The 22,425-nt window shown below is 43.7% G+C and overlaps 1 protein-coding gene and 1 pseudogene across 3 annotated transcripts in view; one reads left to right on the top strand and one right to left on the bottom strand.

The window, feature by feature from the left end:
• LOC145517812 (ubiquitin-conjugating enzyme E2 E2) overlaps window positions 1-22,425 on the bottom strand; it is a 362,107-nt gene that overhangs the window by 83,705 nt on the left and 255,977 nt on the right. The window lies entirely within an intron of this gene.
• Window positions 7,299-7,419, top strand: LOC145519309 (small nucleolar RNA SNORA72; annotated as a pseudogene).

The following is a 22,425-nucleotide window of genomic DNA, read 5'->3' as shown; positions in this document are numbered from 1 at the left end:
GCCCTCACACCCTGCAGCCAAGTGGGCAGTCCTGCTAAGGTGCTTGAGAAGATTTTATTGCCAACAAAGATTTGTCTTCTTTCATATTTTGAAATTAGTTCGTATCTACAACAATTTCATTGTTGAGCAGGAGACCGAAAAAGCACGCATCATTATCTATGACAAAGGAGGAAGGATACATCAATACAATAGGGAACAGACAGCCTCTTCAATAAATGGTGTTGGAAAAACTGGCCAGCTACACGCAAGAATCAAACCAAACTACTTTCTCACACCACGTATACCATTAAACTCACAATGGATTAAAGACTTCAATGTAAGCCCTGAACTCATAAAAATCCTAGAAAAAAACAAATGCAGTACACTCTTTGACGTCTGTCTCAGCAACATTCTTGGGGATATGTCTCTCAGGCTAGGGGAACAAAAGCAAAAATGAACAAATAGGACTACATCAAACTAAACAGCTTTTGCAAGTGAAGGAAACTATCTTTGAAATGAAAAAGCAGCCTATGAATGGGAGAAGGTATTCGCAAATGACAAATTTGTTAACGGGATAATATCTAGAGTACACAAAGAACTCATACATCTCAACATAAAAAACAGACAACCTGTTAAAAAGTGGGCAGGGGACCTAAACAGACATTTCTCCAAAGAAGACATACCACGGCCAACAAGCACCTGAAAAGACGGTCAACATCACTAATCACAAAATGCAAATCAAAACCACAATGAGGTATCATCTCACACCCGTCAGAGTGGCGATCATCAAACAGACAACAACTAACAAGTGTTGATAAGGATGTGAAGAGAAAAAGGGAGCCCTTCTGCACTCGTGGTCTGAATGTAAATGGGTGCCGCCACTGTGGAAACAGTATGGAGATTCCTCAGAAAACTGGAAGCAGAACTACCATACAGTCCAACAATTTCACTTCTGGGTATGTATCCAAAGAAATGAAAACAGTAATTTGAAAAGAATATGCATCCCAGTGTTCAGTGCAGCACTGCTTACAGTGGCCAAGACACAAAAGTGACCTAAGTGTCCGTCAGTAATGAGTGGATAAAGAACGTGTGGCATAGTATTTTATATATATATATAGGCGTTGTATCTATGACATGGGTTCCCCGGTGGCTCAGGCTGTAAAGAATCTGCCTGGTTTGGTCCCTGGGTTGGGAAAATCCCCTGGAGAAAGGAACAGCTCTCCACTCCAGTGTTCTTGCCTGGAGAATTCCATGGACAGAGGAGCCTGGTGGGCTGCAGCCCATGGGGTCACAAAGAGTCGGACACGACTGAGCGACTAACATTCCACTTCACTTCATCTATGATATATATATATATATATGATATATATATATATACATATACATATATAGCTTTCGTATGTTGGCCATAATAAGCAATGCTGCAGTGAACACTGGGATGCATATTCTTTTCAAATTACTGTTTTCATTTCTTTGGATACATACCCAGAAGATGTGCATATATATATAAATAATAATATAATATGGGGCTTCCCAGGTGGCGCTAGTGGTAAAGAACCTGCCTGCAATGCATGAGACATAAGAGACGTGGGTTTGAGCCCTACGTCAGGAAAATCTCCTGGAAGAAGGCATGGTAACCCACTCCAGTATTCTTGCCTGGAGAATTGCACGGACAGAAGAGCCTGGCAGGGTATAAGCCATGGGGTCGCAAAGAGTTGGACATGACTGAAGTGACTTAGTATACAGCACATATATAATACTATTATATATTATATAAAAGTAAATTTATGTATAAATATAGAAGAAAACGTGGGGTGTGTGTGTGTGTGTGTGTATATATATATAGTATTGCTGCTGCTGCTGCTGCTAAGTCGCTTTAGTCGTGTCCGCCTCTGTGCAACCCCATATACAGCAGCCCACCAGGCTCCTCTGTAATATATAGTATTACTGAGCCATAAAAATGGCAGTCTCGCCAGTCGGGACAGCAGGATGACCTCGAGGGCGCGGCGCTGAGTGAAACGAGTCAGACACAGAAAGGCAGCTGCCACAGGATCTCACTGACGTGCGGAATCTTGAAAACACAACAGAAGAACACGAGTATGGAAAGAGGACAGACTCACGGACAGAGAGCAGACAGGTGGCTGCCAACGGGAGGAGGGGGAGGAGACAGAGAGCAGACAGGTGGCTGCCAACGGGAGGAGGGGGAGGTAGATGAGAGAAGCAGGGCGGGTGATTCAGCGGGACAAACTTGCAGTTACAAAGTAAATGAGTCACAGGTATGAAACGTACAGAGTGGGAAATACAGTCAATAATGATGGAATAGTTTTGTATAGTGACAGATTAAACAACGCCAAAAAAGCATGCATTTTAACCAATTTGGGATTATTCTGGGAATGCAAGGATAGTTTAATAACAGCAAATTATTAATGTAATTTACTTACAACACATTAAAGTAGAAAAAACGACAATCACAATAGGTGCAGAAAAAGCACTCAATAAATTTTAATGACAGCTATTCATGAAAAAACTAGCAAAATAAGAATAGTAAGAAACTTCTTTAACTTGGTAAAAAGCATATACCAAAAACCTCATAGTAACTGTATATTCAGTGGTAAAATATTAAATGCACATGCTTTAAAAATTGAGGCTCATGACAAAGATGCCCACTAAATCCATTTCTAATCATTCCTATACTAGAACTCATATCCATCAAAGCATGAAAGACATAAGTTGAAAAACAAAATATTTATGGACTGGGATGGAAGAAATAAAGTGGTTGGTATTTATGGTATTTATGTATACAGAAGAAAGCTACCCAAATCTACATACGATTTATTAAATTTAATAAAAGTTTACCATAGTAGCAGGATATAAGATCAATAGACAAAAATCAACTGCATTTCAACACACCAACAAAATTAGAAAATGCATTTTAAAATACTTTTTACAACAGTATTAAAAATACAAGGAACTTATGAATAGAGTTCAGGAAAAATATATAAGATTTTTATGGAGAAAACTATTAAAACATTTTGAAATACACTCAAGGAAATTAAATATAGGTAAGAAGACCCAGGACCCTGGGGATGTCGATTTTTCCTTGATTCAATGTAATTCTAGTCAAAAGTCCAACAGATTTTTAAAAAACAAAACTTGACACATTGATTCTAGAATGCTTTTGGGACATCAATGAAGCTCCTCAAACTTTTCTACACACAAATGAAAATCTGATATATGTTGGGACTGATGGGGCTGAGAAAACAGTTTTGTCTTTGGACAACAGAGAAACTGAATTTCTACCTCAACCAGATGGCACTAGTGGTAAAGAACCTGCCTGCGAATGTAGGAGACTTAACGAGACGCGGGTTCAATCCCTGGGTCAGGAAGACCCCCTGGAGGGGGGCATGGCAACCCACTCCAGTGTTCTTGCCTGGAGAATCCTATGCACAGAGCAGCCTGGTGGGCTGCAGTCCATGGGGTCACAGAGAGGCAGACATGACTGAAACCACTTGGCATGCAAACACAGGAACCTCTGTTGTAGACGGATTAAGCACTTAAGTGCAAAAGTCAAAAGCTTTACAGTTTGACTCAAGAGAGTGACAAGGCAAGCCATAAACTAGGATCATATACAATGGACGGAATTCTCGTGTCCAGAAAATACTCACCAAGGTAAGTTATGAAACGGCAAAATCATGTAGTGACACAAATGCCCACTGATAGAAAAATGTGTAAATTCACCCAAAGGAATACTACACAGCAATGAAAATATATAAACCGACACTGAGAAATCTACGAATATCCTAATGAATACAAAAAGCAAGTATAGAAGGAATATGCACCATATAATACTATTTCTACAAAGTATAAACACAAACAAGACAGGAAACTGGCGAGGGACAAACCCTCAAAGTTCCGGAGACGCGTTTCCTGGGCGGAATCAGGGGCTGGAAAAGCAGAACTCAGGAGCAGCTTCAGTGGTTCCGGTGAGGCTCTACTTCTCAGGATGGATTCAGGAGCTCTCTGTTTTATTACTAGGTTTCATAAGTTCCTTAGGTATTAGACATTAATATGTTCTTAGATCTGTATCAATTTTTCACATTAAGTATGCAGAAAAAGCCGACCAAGTTGCCATGTGAGAACAGTAAGTTGCACGTACTGTGTGGTCCTACTCTAGGAACTAGAGACATAAAAAAATATTTCATATCATTTATGGATACATATCTGTGTCGGTGTCTTTCAAGAAATGAGCTGGAAAAACACACCTAAATTCAAGACGGCAGCTATGCAAGGGACGTGGGAGAGGTGGAGGGGGTGATGGGAGGAAACAGATCTGAAGGAGGGGTTAATTTTATTTCAAGGCTTTGATTTCTCTTATTTAAATACAAAAAATAAAATCACAGTTAGCCAAGTTCACTGCCAAGTACTGAAATAAAATTCAAAGGACTGGGGTCTAGCCTTCCCACCCCATCTGACCACCGGCCTGGACAGTGAGGTGCAGACAGAATATTCAGGTCTGATGACAGTGAAACTTCGCCAACAACAGCATCTTGTTGCCAGACAAGCTCACTCATTCAGATAAATAATACACACAGTTATGTCCCGAGCTATAATTAGACCCAAAACGAATAGATAAGTTTATTACAAGGAAGGGCTTAAAAGTAGAGTAAATTATAGGTTTGTAGTTACAACATTACTTCAAGGGAGAGGAAGAAATTTAATTTAAAAAATACGGGCTTCCCAGGTGGCTCAGACTATAAAGAATCTGCAATGCAAGAGACGAGGGTTCGATCCCTGGGTTGGGAAGATCCCCTGGAGAAGGGAATGGCAACCCACTCCAGATTCTTGCCTGGAGAATCCTATGGACAGAGGCGTCTGGTGGGCTATAGTCCATGGGGTTGCACAGAGTCAGATACGACTCAGCGACTAACAGTTTCTTAGATCCAACACAAACAGATAAGTTTATTAGAAGGAAGGACTTAAAAGTCGAGTAAATTATAGGTTTGTATTTACAACACTACTTCAAGGTAAGTGAAGAAATTTAATTAAAAAAATGCAAAGAGGAGAGCACCCAGCTAGGAAACAAGGAGCAGAGACACAGCTCCCAAATCCGAAGACGTAATTTATGAGTCCCTTTGAGACATTTTAAGATAATTTTCCAAGAATGGTCATCACAGCTAGTTATATAATGTAAGCTAATTAAGGAGTCACCAAACTGTGCCTCCAAAGAAGGAACTCGAAAGCAGAGGGCAGGAGGTACTTCAGAAAGTGGACAGTGTCTGTAGATAATGTATATTCCATTTATGCCTGTTCCAGGTTTTATCTGGCTCTCAGTCAGAACTCCAAATTTTACTGCTTCTTTGAAGTCATTAACAGTAGATTAAACAACTCCGTTAACAATATCACTCTGAGTTGGTTCATGCTGCCAAAATGTGCCTTTTTGAGAAAATACTAGCAGTGACAAACTATCTGAAAAACAGATTGGTGCTTTATTTTTACTGTTCATATTTTTAAAAATTTCATTGCAGTATAGTTGATTTACAATGTTGTGTTAGTTTCAGGTGTACAGCAAAGTGACTCAGTTACACATATGCACATATTCACCTTTTTCCGATTCTTTTCCCATATAGGTTATCACAGAAGACTGAAGAGGGATCACTGCGCTAGAGAGTAGGTCTTTGTTGATTATCTATCTTGTGTGATGTGTGTATGTAAACCCCAAGAAGAAATGTTGGGGAGGAAAAAGGATGCATCTCAAAAGCTAGCAAATGTGAGTGACGAAGCAGAGGAGGGGGAACAGTTGTACACTGCTGTGTGCAGGGCAGCCGCTGTGCAAAACCAGTACGTGGAGATTTCTCAGGAGCTAGAACCACCCTTCCATCCAGCAATTCTACTCCTGGGTATATCAGTTCAGTTCAGTCGCTCAGTCGTGTCCGACTCTCTGCGACCCCATGAACTGCAGCACGCCAGGCCTCTCTGTCCATCACCAACTCCCGGAGTCTACCCAAACCCATGTTCATCGAGTCGGTGATGCCATCCAACCATCTTATCCTCTGTCGTCCCCTTCTCCTCCCGCCCCCAATCCTACCCAGCATTAGGGGCTTTTCCAATGAGTCAACCCCTCGCATGAGGTGGCCAAAGTATTGGAGTTTCAGCTTCAACATCAGACCTTCCAATGAACACCTAGGATTGATCTCCTTTAGGATGGACTGGTTGGATCTCCTTGCAGTCCAAGGGACTCTCAGGAGTCTTCTCCAACACCACAGCTCAAAAGCATCAATTCTGCGGCGCTCAGCTTTCTTCACCGTCCAACTCTCACATCCATACATGACCACTGGAAAAACCATAGCCTTGACTAGACGGACTTTTGTTGGCAAAGTAATGTCTCTGCTTTTAAATATGCTATCTAGGTTGGCCATAACCTTCCTTCCAAGGAGTAAGCGTCTTTTAATTTTATGGCTGCAGTCACCATCAGCAGTGATTCTGGAGCCCAAAAAAAATAAAGTCTGACACTGTTTCCACTGTTTTCCCATCTATTTCCCATGGAGTGATGGGACCAGATGCCAGATGCCTGGGTATATAGCTGAACAAAAAAACAAAAACACCAGTTCAAAAAGATCCATGCACCCCAGTATTCATAGTGTCATTATTTATAATTGCCAAGATAATGGGAGCAACCTAACTGTCCATCAACAGAGGAATGGATAAAGCAGACGTGGTACATGTACACAATGGAATATTACTCCGCCATAAAAACGAGTGAAGTGTTGCCATTTGCAGCAACATGGAAGGACTTAGAGGGCATTATACTAAGTGAATTAAGTCAGAGAGAGAGAGAAATGCTGTAGATCTCACATATATGTGGAATCTAAAAAATAATACAAACTGGTTAATATTACAAAACAGAAGCAGACTAATAGATATAGAGAACAAACTAGTTATACCAGAGGTCAGGGGACAATACAGCGGTGGGGGAGTGGGAGGTACAAACTATTTGGTGTAAGACAGGCTCAAGGGTTACAGTACAACATGGGGAACATAAGCCAATGTCTTGTAATAACTGTGAATGGAAAGTAACCTTTAAAAATTGCATTTAAAATTAAAAAAACTTAAAAAGAATATATTGTACAGCACAGGAAATATAGCCAACATTTTATAATAACTATAAATGGAGGATATCCTTTATAAATTGTGAACCACTATGTTGTACACCTGAAATTTATATAATATTGTAAATCAGCTATATCTCAATAAAAATAAAGGAAAAAAGAAGTTACAGTGCAAAAAAAAGTTTTTAAAATACCAGTAAAAAACAAGATACGTTGTAAAAATAAAATAAATACCAATCAGGGCAGGCTAAACATTCGCTATATTAAGACCATGCATGTGTCCCCAGACCTAGTTCTTTGCCTAGGTCTGGTTTTATAAATGCTGGTGATAAACCAAGTCTGATTTACATGACGCATCATCTGTGGGAAATGTCTGTGACTCTAGGTATCTGATCAACCTTGAGAAATGGTAGCACAGCTAGTGTGATAACTTTTGAAGATAACCATTGCTAGTTTGATGATGACCAGTTGCCATTAAATGAGTTGTAAAAATTACTGTGTTTTATTTTTTAGAAAAAAAAAAAAAAAAAAATAAATACCAAACTTTGATGACAATGCAAAAGAAAGTGAAATATATCATTGCTTATTCTTCATTACATGCTGAAATAATATTTGGAGTACACTGGGCCAAGATACGTTAAAATTAATTTCACTTACCTCTTCTTACTTTTTTAAATGTGGCTACTATAAAATTTTAAATTACACATGTGCTTCATATTATATTTCTATTCAACAGAACTGCCTTGAATCTACTTTCTGTGATGGTGGGAATGTTCTAGTTTTCATCCTGATCTGGTGTGGTAACCATCAGCTACACGTGGTCATTTGGCACTTGCAATGAGGCCAGTGAGAATGAGGACGTGGATCTGAAACCTCACTTAGTTTCAGCAAATTTAAATCCAAATAGGTCCACGTGGCTAGTGGTCACACACACTCATAGTGCAGACCCACAGCGACGGGGATGCATTTAATACGTCAGGATCTATACAAAGTGGAAGAATGGGCTTTTAGACCCCTTGGCTGGATCAGAAAAGCGAGCATCAGATGCTGCAGAGTGTTTCGGTAAACTGGTCAGATAGAGGCTGGCGCCAGAAGACTCCTGCAGCGCAGAGCAGGGCTGACGCTGGTGGGCAGGCTCCACGCCAGACGGTCCGTCTGCATCTCAGCCGCGGCTGCATCTCATCTCACTATATGGGCACCTGTGTGTGCTCAGTCGCTCAGTCACGGCCGACTCCGCAATCCTTTGGACTGCAGTCCGCCAGGCTCCTCTGTCCATGGGGTTCTCCAGACAGGAATACTGGAGTGGGGTGCCATTTCCTTCTCCAGGGGATCTTCCCAACCCAGGGATGGAGCCCACGTCTCCTGTGTCTTATGCATTACGGGTGGATTCTTTACTCGCTGAGCCATTGGGGAAGGCTGGACACCTACTTGACCCTGGGCAAATATGTCATCTCTCTATGCCTTAGTTTTCTCATCTGTAAAATGGGGCCATTACAGCACCAACCTGAAATGTAAAATTTCAGTAGAACTGCACTCACAGAGCTTGGGAAATGGGCTGAGAAGGGCCCAAACAGTAAGCCTCCAAATGTGAGCTGCTACTGTGGTCGCAGTTCCGCCTGCGGGTGGTACAGAAATGCACCAACACACTCCAAAGGTTAATTGCCTGATGGTTTTCTAATAAAGGTTTCAAGACCCCAGGACTAGAAAACAGGCTACTGAGACCGTGTACAAATAACGGCGATCATCTTCCTCCTCCTCAATCTGCCTCCTTCGGGGCCCTACCCTCCATCACCTTGTTTTCTCACCTCCCACATGGTGGTCTCATCGTCCACCTTTGATGATCAACCTGCCAAACACCGATGGAATCTTTAACCTGATCAGAAACCTGAGAGTCAATCTGGACCAAGCTTTATTTTGTCGTGTAATTGATTTACGATGTATTAATTTTTGCTATCTTGAGAGTCCCCTGGACAGCAAGGAGATCCAACCAGTCCATACTAAAAGAAATCAGTCCTGAATATTCATTGGAAGGACTGATGCTGAAGCTGAAACTCCAAAACTTTGGCCACATGATGCGAAGAACTGACTCATTGGAAAAGATTCTGATGCTGGGAGAAATTGAAGGTGGGAGGAGAAGGGGACGACAGAGGATGAGATGGTTGGATGGTATCATCGGCTCAATGGACATGAGTTTGAGTAAGCTTCAGGAGTTGGCGATGGACAGGGAAGTCTGGCTTCTTCCGTCACCTCTAAGTTCCGCAGAGCCTGTTGAGTCCTACTTCTAGTATCTTTCTGATCTGTCTCCTGGCTGTATCCTCTGTCACTTTCACGGTGGCAGCAGCATCCTCTGTGATTTCCCTGCTTCCAGTCTTGCTTTCCTCCCATCCTTTCACTAAAGGGAAGAATGGACAATCTCCAGAAAACCTTCTAAATGGGATCGTGTTTCCCTGTTTCTCTGGCTTCTCAATTCCTCAGGCACACGCAAAGTCTTCCATGAAGATCTGGCTCTAGCTGACTTTTCTGACCGGATTCTCTGTACTCCCCTTTCCTCCAAGTCCATCCTCCAACCATACTGGAACCACTTGCAGAAACTCCGTGGGGTCTGGGCTCTTTGGGGAGCTTTTGGAGAAGATGGTCTGTGGGTCTGACCATCCTATTTGTCCTTTAGGTCTTAACTGCCTTCTCCTCCAAGGCATCTTCTTTACCCCTAAAGGCAGGGGTAATGTTCTATGCAAACATGGCATTATAAAAAGTTATTTATGGGGCCTTTACTACTGGGGAAAGAAGAAGAGTTAAGAAACAACATTATCTGGATTACAGGAAAGAAGAACTCACTCTCATGGTGAAGGGGAATCCCTGATCGTCGAGACGGTGCTGAGAAAATAAGCCAGGATGGCAGCTACATGGGAAAAAATTCATTTGACTGCAGTTGTTGTAGTTTAGTTGGTGACCCCATGGACTGGAAGCCTGCCAGGCTCCTCTGTCAACGGGATTTCCCAGGCAGGAATACTGGAGTGGGTTGCCGTTTCCTTCTCCAGGGGATATTTCTGACCCAGCAACTGAAACCACGTATCCTGCATTGATGCTTTTGAACTGTGGAGTTGGAGAAGACTCTTGAGAGTCCCTTGGACTGCAAGGAGATCCAACCAGTCCCTCCTAAAGGAAATCAACCCTGAATATTCATTGGAAGGACGGATGCTGAAGATGAAACTTGAATACCTGACCATGTGATGCTAAGAGCCAACTCATTAGAAAAGACCCTGATGCTGGGAAAGATTGAAGGCAGGAGGAGAAGGGGGCAACAGAGGATAAGATGGTCATATGGCATCACTGATTCAATGGACATGAGTCTGAGCAAACTCCGGGGGATGGTGACGGACAGGGAGGCCTGGAGTGCTGGGGTCCATGGGGTCGCAGAGTCGGACGTGACTGAGCGACCAAACAACAGTTCCTACGCTGGCGGCAGATTCTTCACCACTGAGCCACCAGGGCAGCGTCTCTAACTTATCTGTTTACCAAAGCTTACAAGTCACCACTATCATCTACCTTGGGTCTTTTGTTAACAGTGCAAAATAACTCCTGCTGAAGAATCATAGCACTTCCTTTTCCCAGGGCGTGCAGGAGCTAGCAAGATAGTATGTTAGGTCAAAAACTAACCTCCTAGAAGTTACCGAAGAAGGCACACTCTTGCAGGAGTGTGTGTGTGTTTATTTCTCCTAATATGTGATATATGACACTGAGTGCACAACTTTGTAACAGAAGTAATTTTAAGAGACATAAAGATGAAATAGCAGGTAACAGCAGAGACATTGGGAAGCAGGAAGGAAGGGCTCAGAGAAAAAACTGTGTATTCTCCCTATATTCTTGGTTTCTACTCTAAGCTAATTTCCGCAGGACACATTCACTTGTACGCACAAAGATATGTTACAGAGTCAAAAAGAAGCGCATCTTATTTTATATGTGCGGGTTGTTAGAAACAGAATCACAAAAACTTTGGAAACCATGTATCAAAAGTTCATCTTTTTCATCACACAGAAGCCAGCACTAGAATGGGATTGGAATTCCACCCACTGAGACGATCAGGCATAAAATCAATCAGCGTTACTTAGAATACTGAATTATAGAATTTTTAATCCTACATGAGCTGAGAGGACTCTAGCAATAAGGTGATGGAGTTAGTCTCAATCTTTTTGAGTCTTTTTCGATGTACTCTCTCCTTGAAGAAGAAATGATCCATTGCAGCAGCGATTCTTAGCATCGCTAAGGGCGTTGGGGGTGGGGAGGAAATAATTTGAAAAAATGAGAAAGGTCTTCTCCCACGGGGGACCACTTCAGTTTCGAAGCCTTCATTTTAAAGGTGATAAAATGAAGGGTCAGAAAAGTGGAGTGCTTTGCCCCAGCCCACACCTAGAGAAGAACACGGAGCCTCTGACCCCAGTGAGAGCCCTTACCACTCACCGCTGCGGGTCAGACACAACTCAGCCGGAAAAGCCACGTGGTCCCTGTGGCCGTGAACTGCTCTGCTCAAGGCAGGAGACCAGACAGCGAGACCGACATCTGGATTTCCCTTCTTTAACAGGTTGACTTCTGTCTGTATTTCCCGCCTGTGGCGGGGCCTTCTCCCGCTGTGCTGTGCAGGCCTCTCCTGCTGGGGAGCGCCGGCTCTGGAGGCTCAGGCGTCGGGGGCTGCAGCCCGTGGGCTCAGTATCGGGGTGCAGGCGCTCAGCTGCCCCCACATGAGGGTCTTCCTGGACCAGGGGTGGGACCGGTGCCCCCGCCCTGCGGGGTGGATTCCTAACCACTGGGCCACCGGGCAAGCCCTGGACTTCCTTGTACTCCGCATCCTGGGCGGGTTTCAGGTAGATCCAGAGGTCTGGTAAACAGCCATTTTTCTTTCAGCTACCACCTTCTCTCTCTCTTTCTAAATTTTTTCAAAGGAGAAATAGTGATCCTTGAGGACTCGCTTCATCTCTTTAGGGGACCTACCATTTCTTGTCACCCTGCTTTTGTCGCCACCTCCTCAATTCTGGTGCATTTTCTCTAGTCTGTGTGAGAAATGAAAGCTCTCAAGGTCCCCGGGCCTCCAGAATTAGCCTGTCTTATCTGCACTGTGAGAACAATTTAGGAGCTAGCCCACAAGACAAGTACTGCGTCTTTATTATGTAAGATCTCCACCCCACTGCCAAGAGTGAGGCCGGAAGGTTGGAGAGCTCTAATGTGTCTCCGGGTCTTATGTGCAGGTTAAACAAGCCCGTGACAAACAGACGAGCCGCCACTGTCCAGGCGCAGTTTTCAGGGAGCCAAATCCTTCTCAAAATGTTGCAATTCTCCAACATGTTACCACTGAAGGCGACACAATGTAAGATTCCCTGGTATCATTTCAAAGGCAGCTTTATGACTTTCTGACATTTAAATTCTACCTGAACCTTAAGACAGGGCAGAACTTGAGGACGCTTAATGATTCTTAGGGGAGCTAAGATTTATGTGTTTATTTGTATAGAGTTACCATCAAGGTAAGTTTTTTTCTCAAGTAGGTTGCTGCTGCTGCTGCTGCTAAGTCGCTTTAGTCGTGTCTGACTCTGCACGATCCCATAGACGGCAGCCCACCAGGCTCCCCTGTCCCTGGGATTCTCCAGGCAAGAACACTGGAGTGGGTTGTCATTTCCTTCTCTAATGCATGAAAGTGAAAAGTGAAAGTGAAGTCGCTCAGTCATGTCTGACTCTTAGTGACCCCCACGGACTGCAGCCCACAAGGCTCCTCCGTCCATGGGATTCTCCAGGCAAGAACACTGGAGTGGGGTGCCATTGCCTTCTACGTTCAAGTAGGTTAGATACCTCCTATATACTGGATACATTTCTCACTGGCTGAGACTATCTTTGTTTCTTCCACAGGAAAATGGTGAGCAACAACTGCTTCAAGGAGCTGCCTAATTGATTCCAAAAAAGTAAACTGGCCGTGATTCCCTGCAACCTGCGTGCTTGTCCCTGTGTCCCTGACGCTGCCATGTGCCCTAAGAGCCATGGTCACCACTGTCTTTCACCCGCTGCCTGGAGGCCAAGGTTAGCCCAGAGGAGAGGAAACAAATCAACCAAAACACTAATGGCACACTCCCCCGGTGGCTCCGTGGTAAAGGGTCCGCCAGTCAATGCAGGAGACATGGGTTCGATCCCTGGGCTGGGAAGATCCCACATGCCATGGAGCAGCTAAGCCCGCGTGCCCCAACTACTGACTCTGTGACCTGCAGCCAGGGAGCTGCAACTACTGAAGCCTGCACACGCTGGAGCCTGTGCTCCGCAACGAGAGAAACCACCAGAGGAGAGGCTCACAGTGAGAAACTTCACTTGAGCGTTGCAACTAGACTGGATCCCCCACCCACCGCAGCTAGAGAAACCCTGTGCGGAGCAGCGAAGTCCCTGCACAGCCAGAAAGAAACTAAAATATTTAAAAAAGACTCATGGCAAAAGTAAACCGCACACAGAGAGACTGAAGAAGTGTTTGTTGAAAAATAATACACACCCGTATAGAACACTAGGCTATTAAGACAGCACAGTGGTACAGGAGACGGCTTCAGAGGGACACAGCCAGACCTGAATTCTGCCTCTGCCACATACTGTGTGAAAGATAAAGGCGATTTCCACGGGCAGGGGACGTGGCAGGTGAAAGGGAGGAAAGGAGTGAAAAGCAGGGAGGGGAAAGCGGGCTCCCTGTCGGGAGGACAGCAGACACGCCGGGGCCCGGGCTGAGGCAGTGGAGGGCCTTCAATGCTGTGACAGCACCTGGGATCTGGGGACGAGGGGTTTTCTAATGATGCTCCTGGAAGCTGCAGGCTTCCATCACTAATCTCTCTGCTCCCTCCAGAGATTCAACCAAGAAGCTCCACATATGGGCTGCCCAGGTGGTGAAGTGGTTAAGAGTCTGCCTGCCAAGTCAGGAGATGCAAAAGATGTGGGTTCGATCCTTGGGTCAGGAAGATCCCCTGGAGGAGGGCACGGCAACCCACTCCAGTATTCTTGCCTGGAGAATCCCATGGACAGAGGAGTCTGGTGGGCTACAGTCCATGGGGTTGCAAAGAGTGGGACACAACTGAGCGACTGAACACATACACACGTTTAGTGAATAAAGAGGGGATGAGAATAAGGGGAATCTAGTGCTTTTTAAAAAAAGCTTGAACTGCTTCTGGAACTTAAAAATGCCTGGGTCCCACTGAAGACCAACCCACTAAGAACTGAGCAGCACGTGGGGCTGTCCGTGCAGCCAGTTCCCGTCGCTCCAGCAGAAGTGCTGGGAGCTCTGCTGGCGCCCACAGTCCCTTACCTGGGCCGCCACCCCTTCATCTCTCCTGAGTAACCATCACGGGTTATGGACTCACTGAGGGTCTCAAAGTGTGGTCCAGAGAGCAGCTTCCCTGGCGGCTCAGCTGGTAAAGAATCCGCCTGCAATGCGGGAGACCTGGGTTCGATTGCTGGGTTGGGAAGATCCCCTGGAGAAGGGAAAGGCTACCCACTCCAGTGTTCTGGCCTGGAGAATCCCATGGACTGGATAGTCCATGGGGTCACAAAGAGTCAGACACGACTGAGCAACCTTCACTTCACTACACCTCAGAGCAGCACCAGTGGCAGGTCCACCGAACAGAACCTACGTTTAGAGAAAGAGCTGCGGGCGAGCGGTATGGACATTAAAGGCTGACACCGACGAAGTTTCTGAGTGGGGATCACACAACGAAACCCCCTGACAGAGGATGATCGCCGTGCCAGGCCTGCTCCATACCGCTTTACACGAGGGAACGCTATTTACTTTGTGGGGCTGTCCTAAGAATTAAATACACATGAAGTGTCAAGTACAGCTCCTGGTAAAGAGCGGGTGTTTTACAAGTGGTAACTATTATCCTTAATATAAATTCCTTCAAATTATTGACACTCTGTGAACTTACCCTTAACGGAAACTCAGGCTCAGAGGAGGTCAGGGGCTCGCCCAAGGTTATACGGTAAATGCTGAAACTGAGTCTCACACCCCGGATGGCCTCATTCAAAAGCTGTTCTCCTTTCCACCCAGCGCTCTGACAGCCGGGCTCAGCGCAGACTGAACGCGGGAGAGACGAGCGGGTGGCGGCCCTGGTAAGGGACTGCGGGCGCCAGCAGAGCCCCCCACGCTTCTGCTGCAGAGACGGGAACTGGCTACACGGACAGACGGGGACCGGCGAAAAGCAGAGGAGCCGTCACGCTCACAGAAAACGTGTAAATCCCAACCTCCGACAAATACTTAGCAACTTAGTTAACAATCTTCCTATAGCAATATTTAGTTAGGGTTTAACACTCTTTTCCCTCTGGACAGCTTTAGAGAGTTCACGAAGCCTTTCAGAAGCATCATCTTCTTTTAACCTTCGCCACAACTTGGTGCCACGGGATGATGAGCCTCAACTGAGATGATGCCACCTACTTCTCTCCTCCTTAAACCCCTATTAAATCTCATAAACCCAGATGCCTACTACTCTACAGTGGCTGTCATGAAAGAAAGCTTGTGCTTAAAAAAAATTCAGATTTTCAGTGACCTGCACAGATCTCATCATCTGTCATTCTTCCCTTTCGTCCCATCAGTAAAGATGAGAAGACAGAGGAGCTTGTGGTCCCAGGGAGTAAAATCAGGAAAGTGGCTCCATGCAGAGGAAACGGGGGGCCTGACTGGGCTCTGGGGGCTCCTGCCTCAGGCCCTTCCCCAGCCGGGGATGAAGGTCTTTTATACTTGTATCTGCATATAGTTGATTTACAATGTTGTGCTGGTTTCTTGTGTACAGCAAAGTGGTTCAGCTAAACATATATCAATACCTATTCTTTTCCGGAATATTAAGCAGAGTTCCCTATGCCACACAGCAGGTCCCGCTGGTTCTCTGTTTTATATGTATGTGTAAATCCCAACCTCCTCGTTTACGCTTCCCTCACCTCCCCGCTTTGGTAATCACACAGTTGCTTTCTAAGTATGTGAGTCTCTTTCTGTTTTGTTAAAAAAGTTCATTTGTATCATTAAAAAAAAATTAGATTCCAGGTATGAGTGATAACATTTGCTATTTGTCTTTCTCTGATTTACTTTACTTAGCATGGTCACCTCGAAATGACAGCCCACTCCAGTACTCTTGCCTGGAAAAATCCCATGGATGGAGGAGCCTGGTAGTCCATGGGGTTGCAAACAGTCGGCCACGACCGAGCGACTTCACTTAGAGACTTATCTAGAGTGAATTTAAGTGGCCAGCCACACGCGACAGCCTGGTGGAGGAGCAACGACAGAAGGCTCAGAAGCTCCTCTTCCACGTCTGCTGTGCTCACAGAATCTCACCCCTACGTCATCTGAGCCCTTACGGCCATCGGGCATCCTTAGGAGTCTATAAAATTCTCAATCCGTAGCTGAAAAGAACACACATTCTTCAAAGGGAAGCAAATGAGAAGCTCTGGAAACACTTTGCTCCCTGCTTGGCTCCTGGGGTCAGGTTACGACATGTCCACACTGCTCAGCTGTCTAAGGTCAGTCAGTCCAGAATGCCCTCATTTTCTTGGGAGATTCTGCCATCAGCCCTTGTAAAACATTTACAGAAGTGACTTCCAACACTCAGGTTGCTGATTTACTCTTTTTTTTAAAGTGAATTTTTATTGGAGTGTAGTTGCTTTACAATGTTGGGTTAGCTCCTGCTGTACAGCAAAGTGAATCAGCTACACACACACATATATCCCCTCTTTTATGGCTTTCCTTTCCATTTAGGTCATCGCGGAGCGCTGAGTGGAGTGCCTTGTGCTATACAGTAGGTTCCCATTAGTTACCTACTTTATACACAGTATCAGTGGTGCATAGATGTCAACCCCAACCTCCCAGTTCATCCCACCCTCCTTCCCAGCTTGGTGTCCACATGTTTGTTCTCTACCCGGTGTTTCTATTTCTGTCTTGCAAATAAGATCATCTAAACCATCTTTCCCAACTTGCTGATTTACTCTTATACAAAGTTCATTAGTCATGGCATCTACATCCATTTTCAACAGAAGCTATGATTATCTTTCGGATTTCGGCCACTGCCTTTTCTCTTTGTAAGCAAAACAAACACAGATTTTACTGAAGATGCGTTACTTAAGAACCACCAATTTGCAGGATCCCTTAATAGTTCCCGTCGACGTGGGCTTCCTTTGAGGGGTGTCGGGGTTCTGCTTTTGGCAGTGCTGCTGTGGTAGAAGTAATTTTCATCGCCCATCTCCATCTTCCGGGGTCTGCTAACACTGGGGGCTGCTGGCTGCCAAGCCGATTTAATTTACCCACGTCTCAGTTTGCATTAACCTTTGAATAATAAAGCACAGCTGAGGCTGCTATAAGAAACAAACGGAGGAATGAATAATTAAAAACACCTTCTCAGCCTTGGAAAGACCAATCCCTAACCATTAGGGGAGCTTTAATTGTGACTGAACTAAACATTAAAAAGGTTAATTGTATTCTTTATAAACGGAAACAAATGCTAAGGACATAGTGTGCCTACAATATATGTAGTATATAAAAGCAAAGCTCTGAAAGCACCCAGTAATTAATTCCCATGAAAAAAAGTAAGAGGAGCCTGAGTCTACAGAAAAAACGTTGCTCCTAAAGATGGGCCGCTCCTATTATCTACGCACAGAAAAAAAGCGGTTATTACTTATGAAAAGCTATTATTCGTTTGATGCAGGTGGACTGGCTGGAATAGACTTTAAAGAAATAGAAATGTTAAAACTGAAACAAAGGTTCAGAACAGAATATATTACAGGAAAACCTGTCTTATTTGAATCTGTCAAGTGCTGCTTCTGCCAGCTGGGATTCTTCTTTGCTTTCGATGGATTTAATTTCCCTTTGGGAATCCAAGTCCAGATCTACTGCCATATTTATATGTTAGGATCACAAAACAGTCACTGATATTTCACAGAATTGCTAAAATGTTGTTAGTATCTAATATCATATTCAAACTAAACAGTACCCTATTTACCTGAATAGCTGGAAACAGTGATCTGTTTCTAGACTTCCAACAAAGGGCAGGATATCTGCCTAAATCAAAGAGAGCAGCTTCCTCCTATTATTGACTTTAAAGTCATTGTTTAATTTTTTTAACTAGAAAGTTTCCTCTTATGCTTAATTTTGCTAAATTTAAGGCTTTCTCCTCTGCCTCTATTTAAAAGGCCATATTGGACCTCCCTGGTGGTGCAGTGGATAAGAACCTGCCTGCCAGTGCGGGGGACGCAGGTTCGATCCCCGGGCTGGGAAGATCCCACATGCCGAGAAGCAACTGAAGCCGTGAACCACAACTACGGAGCCTGCGCTACAGCTGCTGAAGCCTGCGTGCCGAGAGCCTCTGCTCCGAACAAGAGAAGCCAGCACGATGAGAAACCGCGCCCTGCAGGGAAGGGCAGCCCTCATCCATTGCAACGGGAGAAAGCCGATGCACAGCAGCAAAGACCCAGCGCAGCCAAAACTAATATAATAAAAATAAAAATGATTAAAAATGAAGTAAGCAGAAGAAAAGAAATAAAAATTTGAGCAGAAATCATTAAGCAAACAAAAAAGAGACCATATCACTGCCCTTTTGATAATAACCTTTCCATCGCTGGAAGGTTAGGAAGATAAAATCTTTTCTTCGGTACTAAGCAATTTCATGGCTTTTACAATGGCATTTAGTTTCCATTTTTGTGCCTCTTTTGGTTCTTTGAATCTTCTCTAATTTTTTGTACCTCTAACTTAAAGATAATTCCCTGCACGTAGTAGGTAAAAGGATGATGAAATGAGAGCAGACCTGGATGTGCAATTTTAGTCAAGATCAGCTTCTCACCCAGAAGAACAGAAGTACTACTTTTTTGTTCTTGCAGCTTATAATTGTTCCCTGTTTTTAATTTTTTATATAGTTCTAGAGGCTACAGTCCATTTAGTTATTATAACATACTGGCAGTGTTCCTCGTGTTGTAGGATATATCCTTGAGCCTGTCTTACACCTCCCGCTCCCCCACCCCCACAAATAACCAATGGTTTGTTGTCGATTTCTCTTCTCTAAGCCTGCTTCTTTCTTGTTATCTTCACTAGTTTGTGGAATTTTTAAGATTCCACATATTAGTGACATCATACAGTATTTGTCTTTCTCTTTCTGACTTATTTCACTTAGCACAGTACCCTCCGTGTGGCTGCAAATGGCATTATTTCATTCTTTTTTCTGGCTGAGTAATACTCTACTATATATGTACCACACCTCCCTTATCCATTTATTGGTGCTGGGACAGTCGGGTTGCTTCCGTATTTTGCTGTTACAAACAATGCTGCTATGAACACTGGGATGCATGTATCTTTTTTTTTCAAATTAGTGTTTGCTTTGTTCTGTGGTTTTTTTTTCCAGATACACATCCAGGCGTGGAATTGCTGGATCACGTCACAGTTCTACTTTCACTGTTTTGAGAAAGCTCCCTAGTTTTTTTCCACAGTGCCTGCACCAATCTACATTCCCGCCAACAGTGTGTGAGGGTTCCCTTTTTCCCACACCCTCGCCAACTTTTGCTTTTTGTAGACTTTTTGATGATGGCCATTCTGACAGGCGGGAGGTGATATCTTACTGTGGTTTTGATTTGTATTTCCCTGATAACCAGTGATGTTGAGCATTTGTTCATTTGCCTGTTGGCCATCTGCATTTCCTCTTTGGCAAGGTATCTACTCAGTTCTTCCTATTTTTAATCCAATTATTTTTTTTATATTGAGTTATATTAGCTGTTTATATATCTTGGATAGTAATCCCTTATGAATCATATCATTTGTAGATACCTTTTCCCATTCAGTAGGTTGTCTTTTTGTTTTGTTGATGATTTCCTTCACTGTGCAAAAGTTTTTAAGTTTAATTAGGTCTAATTTGTTAATTTTTTCTTTTATTTCCTTTATTTTAGGAGACAGATAAAAAAAAAACATTTCTGGAATTTACGTCAAAGGGTTTTCTGCCTATGCTACAGGTTACATTCTTAGTGTTTTCCTTCCTCACGTCAGTTTTCTATGTAAGGACTTGATTTCCACTGGGAGCAGCAATCCTGTGCTTCCGAGTCCTACAGGTAATGAGTCACCATTGGATATAATTGTTCTCATGACTCTTCTTTCTTTTGAACATCGTATACCTTTGCTATTGCCTTCTAACTGTCAGATATTTGTTTAAACTTCCTTTGGTTTTGGTGCATGTCTTCTGTCTCAGAGTTAGCCACTTTGTACTAGTGACACTTGACGTCAGTCCACCCCCAGCCCCTGGTTGCCCAGGCCCACGACTTCCATCTCCACTGCAGTCTTATCCCAGGCTGTGCTGTCCGCTGCGCTGAGCAGACCAGAGACCCTAGGCGCTGGCACCGTGTCCAATGTTGGTGCAGCAGGGTCAGGAACACAGCAGAAACTCAAAGGATGTTTTCTGATGTACCGTGTGAATCCACAAAGAACTGAGGCTTGTAACACTGAGCAGAAGTGCTGAGGGCAGAGTAGATATTGAATGAATATATATATTAAGTTCGTTTTTTGGGAAGGTGACACTTTTGAAACTAACCTTTTTATTTTAAAATTTTAGATTTAGAGAAACATGGCAAAGACAATTCACAGTTCTTATATACTCAACAGCCACTTTAGTCTATTATTAACATCTTAGTTTAGTCCGTTTATTACAATTAATGAGTTCACGCTGATTCATCACTGTTAGTAACTACTGTTCACAGTATATTTCGAGTCCCTTAGTTTTAACTTAATGTCCTTTTTCTGTTCCAGGATTCCTTCCAGGATACCACATTATTTAGTAGTCATGTCTACTTAGATTCCATTCTTTATAAAATGGAGCCTTTTTCTTATTATAAAAATTAATAAGATAACTTGAGAAATTGGGTGAAGTGTACCTGGAAAGACTCTGTACTATCTTTCCAATCTCTCTGTAAATCCAGAGTTATTCCAAAACGAACAGTTAATTTAAAATTCTGTTATGAAAAAAATAATGTCTTTCTTGGGTTTATTTTAAAGAAAATTCCTCTATGTACAAATGCTCAGCTTAAATATGTTAAAAATTTAAGTGACAGCATATAACTCATCTCTCTACAGTGAGATTTCCCCCAAAATACTGTCATATGTGTTACATTAGCTGCATCCTAGTTTTACTAATGTTACTGGTAATATGGTGGTGCTCACCAATATTATTTATAAAATCAATACAGTTTTAAATTATTTTATTTTGGGGGAGTTGTGGGGAGATGTGAGGGTGGAGAGATTTCAACTGGATCTGTCTTTATACACATTCAAGTTAAAATGTCCAAATTCAGTTTGCTTGATCCTCAGCTCCCTAGCCCCTCAACTCCTCTGTGCTACAGAATTTACAATTTTATTCAGCTCAGTGAAAATGAATATATAGTAAAAGAAAAGTGAGCTGGGATGCTGATAGCTACTTTGCAGTGTTTTAGATCATGGTATCTTAGGAACTCAAAATACCTTCTCAAACTCACCTCCCCCTTCATCCAAAGACTATCATTCAAGATTTCATCCGAAGCAAACGTGTCACTTGAATACTCAAGAGAAAGGACATAAAAACCCTAGAACTAGTTCGGATTTGGTCCATGGTCACTTGATTCTGTAGGTCATATCACACTCCAAACTGCCCAGATGACCATTCCTGTAACCTTCTGTAAAAAGCAGGGGGAATGGGCGGCTCCAGTGTGACTATGGATGGTTATTCAAACCACTTTTTGGTCCTGCAGTCCCAGAGTATCTTCTTCCCTAGGCACACTTGCTGGGCAGATGTCTCTCCATGAAGATATGAAGAGCATCAGTACAGGAAGGAAACGGTAAGAATGATAAAGATGGGGAGAGACCTGCAGGAGAGCGGAGCCGTGGGCACCAGACCGTGCAGGACGCCTCTGTGCCGAGCACTCGGCCCACCCCTGCCCCCAGATCCGCGCGTGAGAGAGGAGACGAGACAGCAAGGGACAGAGAGAAAAGAAAGAAAAGCTACAGCGGAGAAAGCGGGAGGAAAACACAGCTGTCTGGGACCACTAGATGTGACCGGACAGACTCCTAATCTACTACGATATTTTACAAAGCCGGCAGAATTGAATTTTCTCGTCCGACCCCGGTTCAAGCCCTGATGCATACAAAATCTAATTTTGCTTAGCTAAGATACAGTGTATAATATGTATATCAAAGGGAAGCTGCTATTCAACAGCCATCTGAAAGAGCTGGGAAGGACTGCTAGGTAGAGGCAAAAATGACCGAACGTGACCCAGTGTAGGATTCTTACTTTACTGAAAGAACATCAGCTTCAGAGGTTTCTCAAACGTAGCGGCAAGCGGCAAACTGCTG

The sequence above is a fragment of the Giraffa tippelskirchi genome, chromosome 8 (genome assembly GCF_054371585.1).
Source record: "Giraffa tippelskirchi isolate mGirTip1 chromosome 8, T2T-mGirTip1v1.2.pri, whole genome shotgun sequence".
Taxonomy (NCBI): domain Eukaryota; kingdom Metazoa; phylum Chordata; class Mammalia; order Artiodactyla; family Giraffidae; genus Giraffa; species Giraffa tippelskirchi.
The sequence above is the reverse complement of the archived record's forward strand: the minus strand, read 5'-3'. Positions and strand labels throughout refer to the sequence as shown.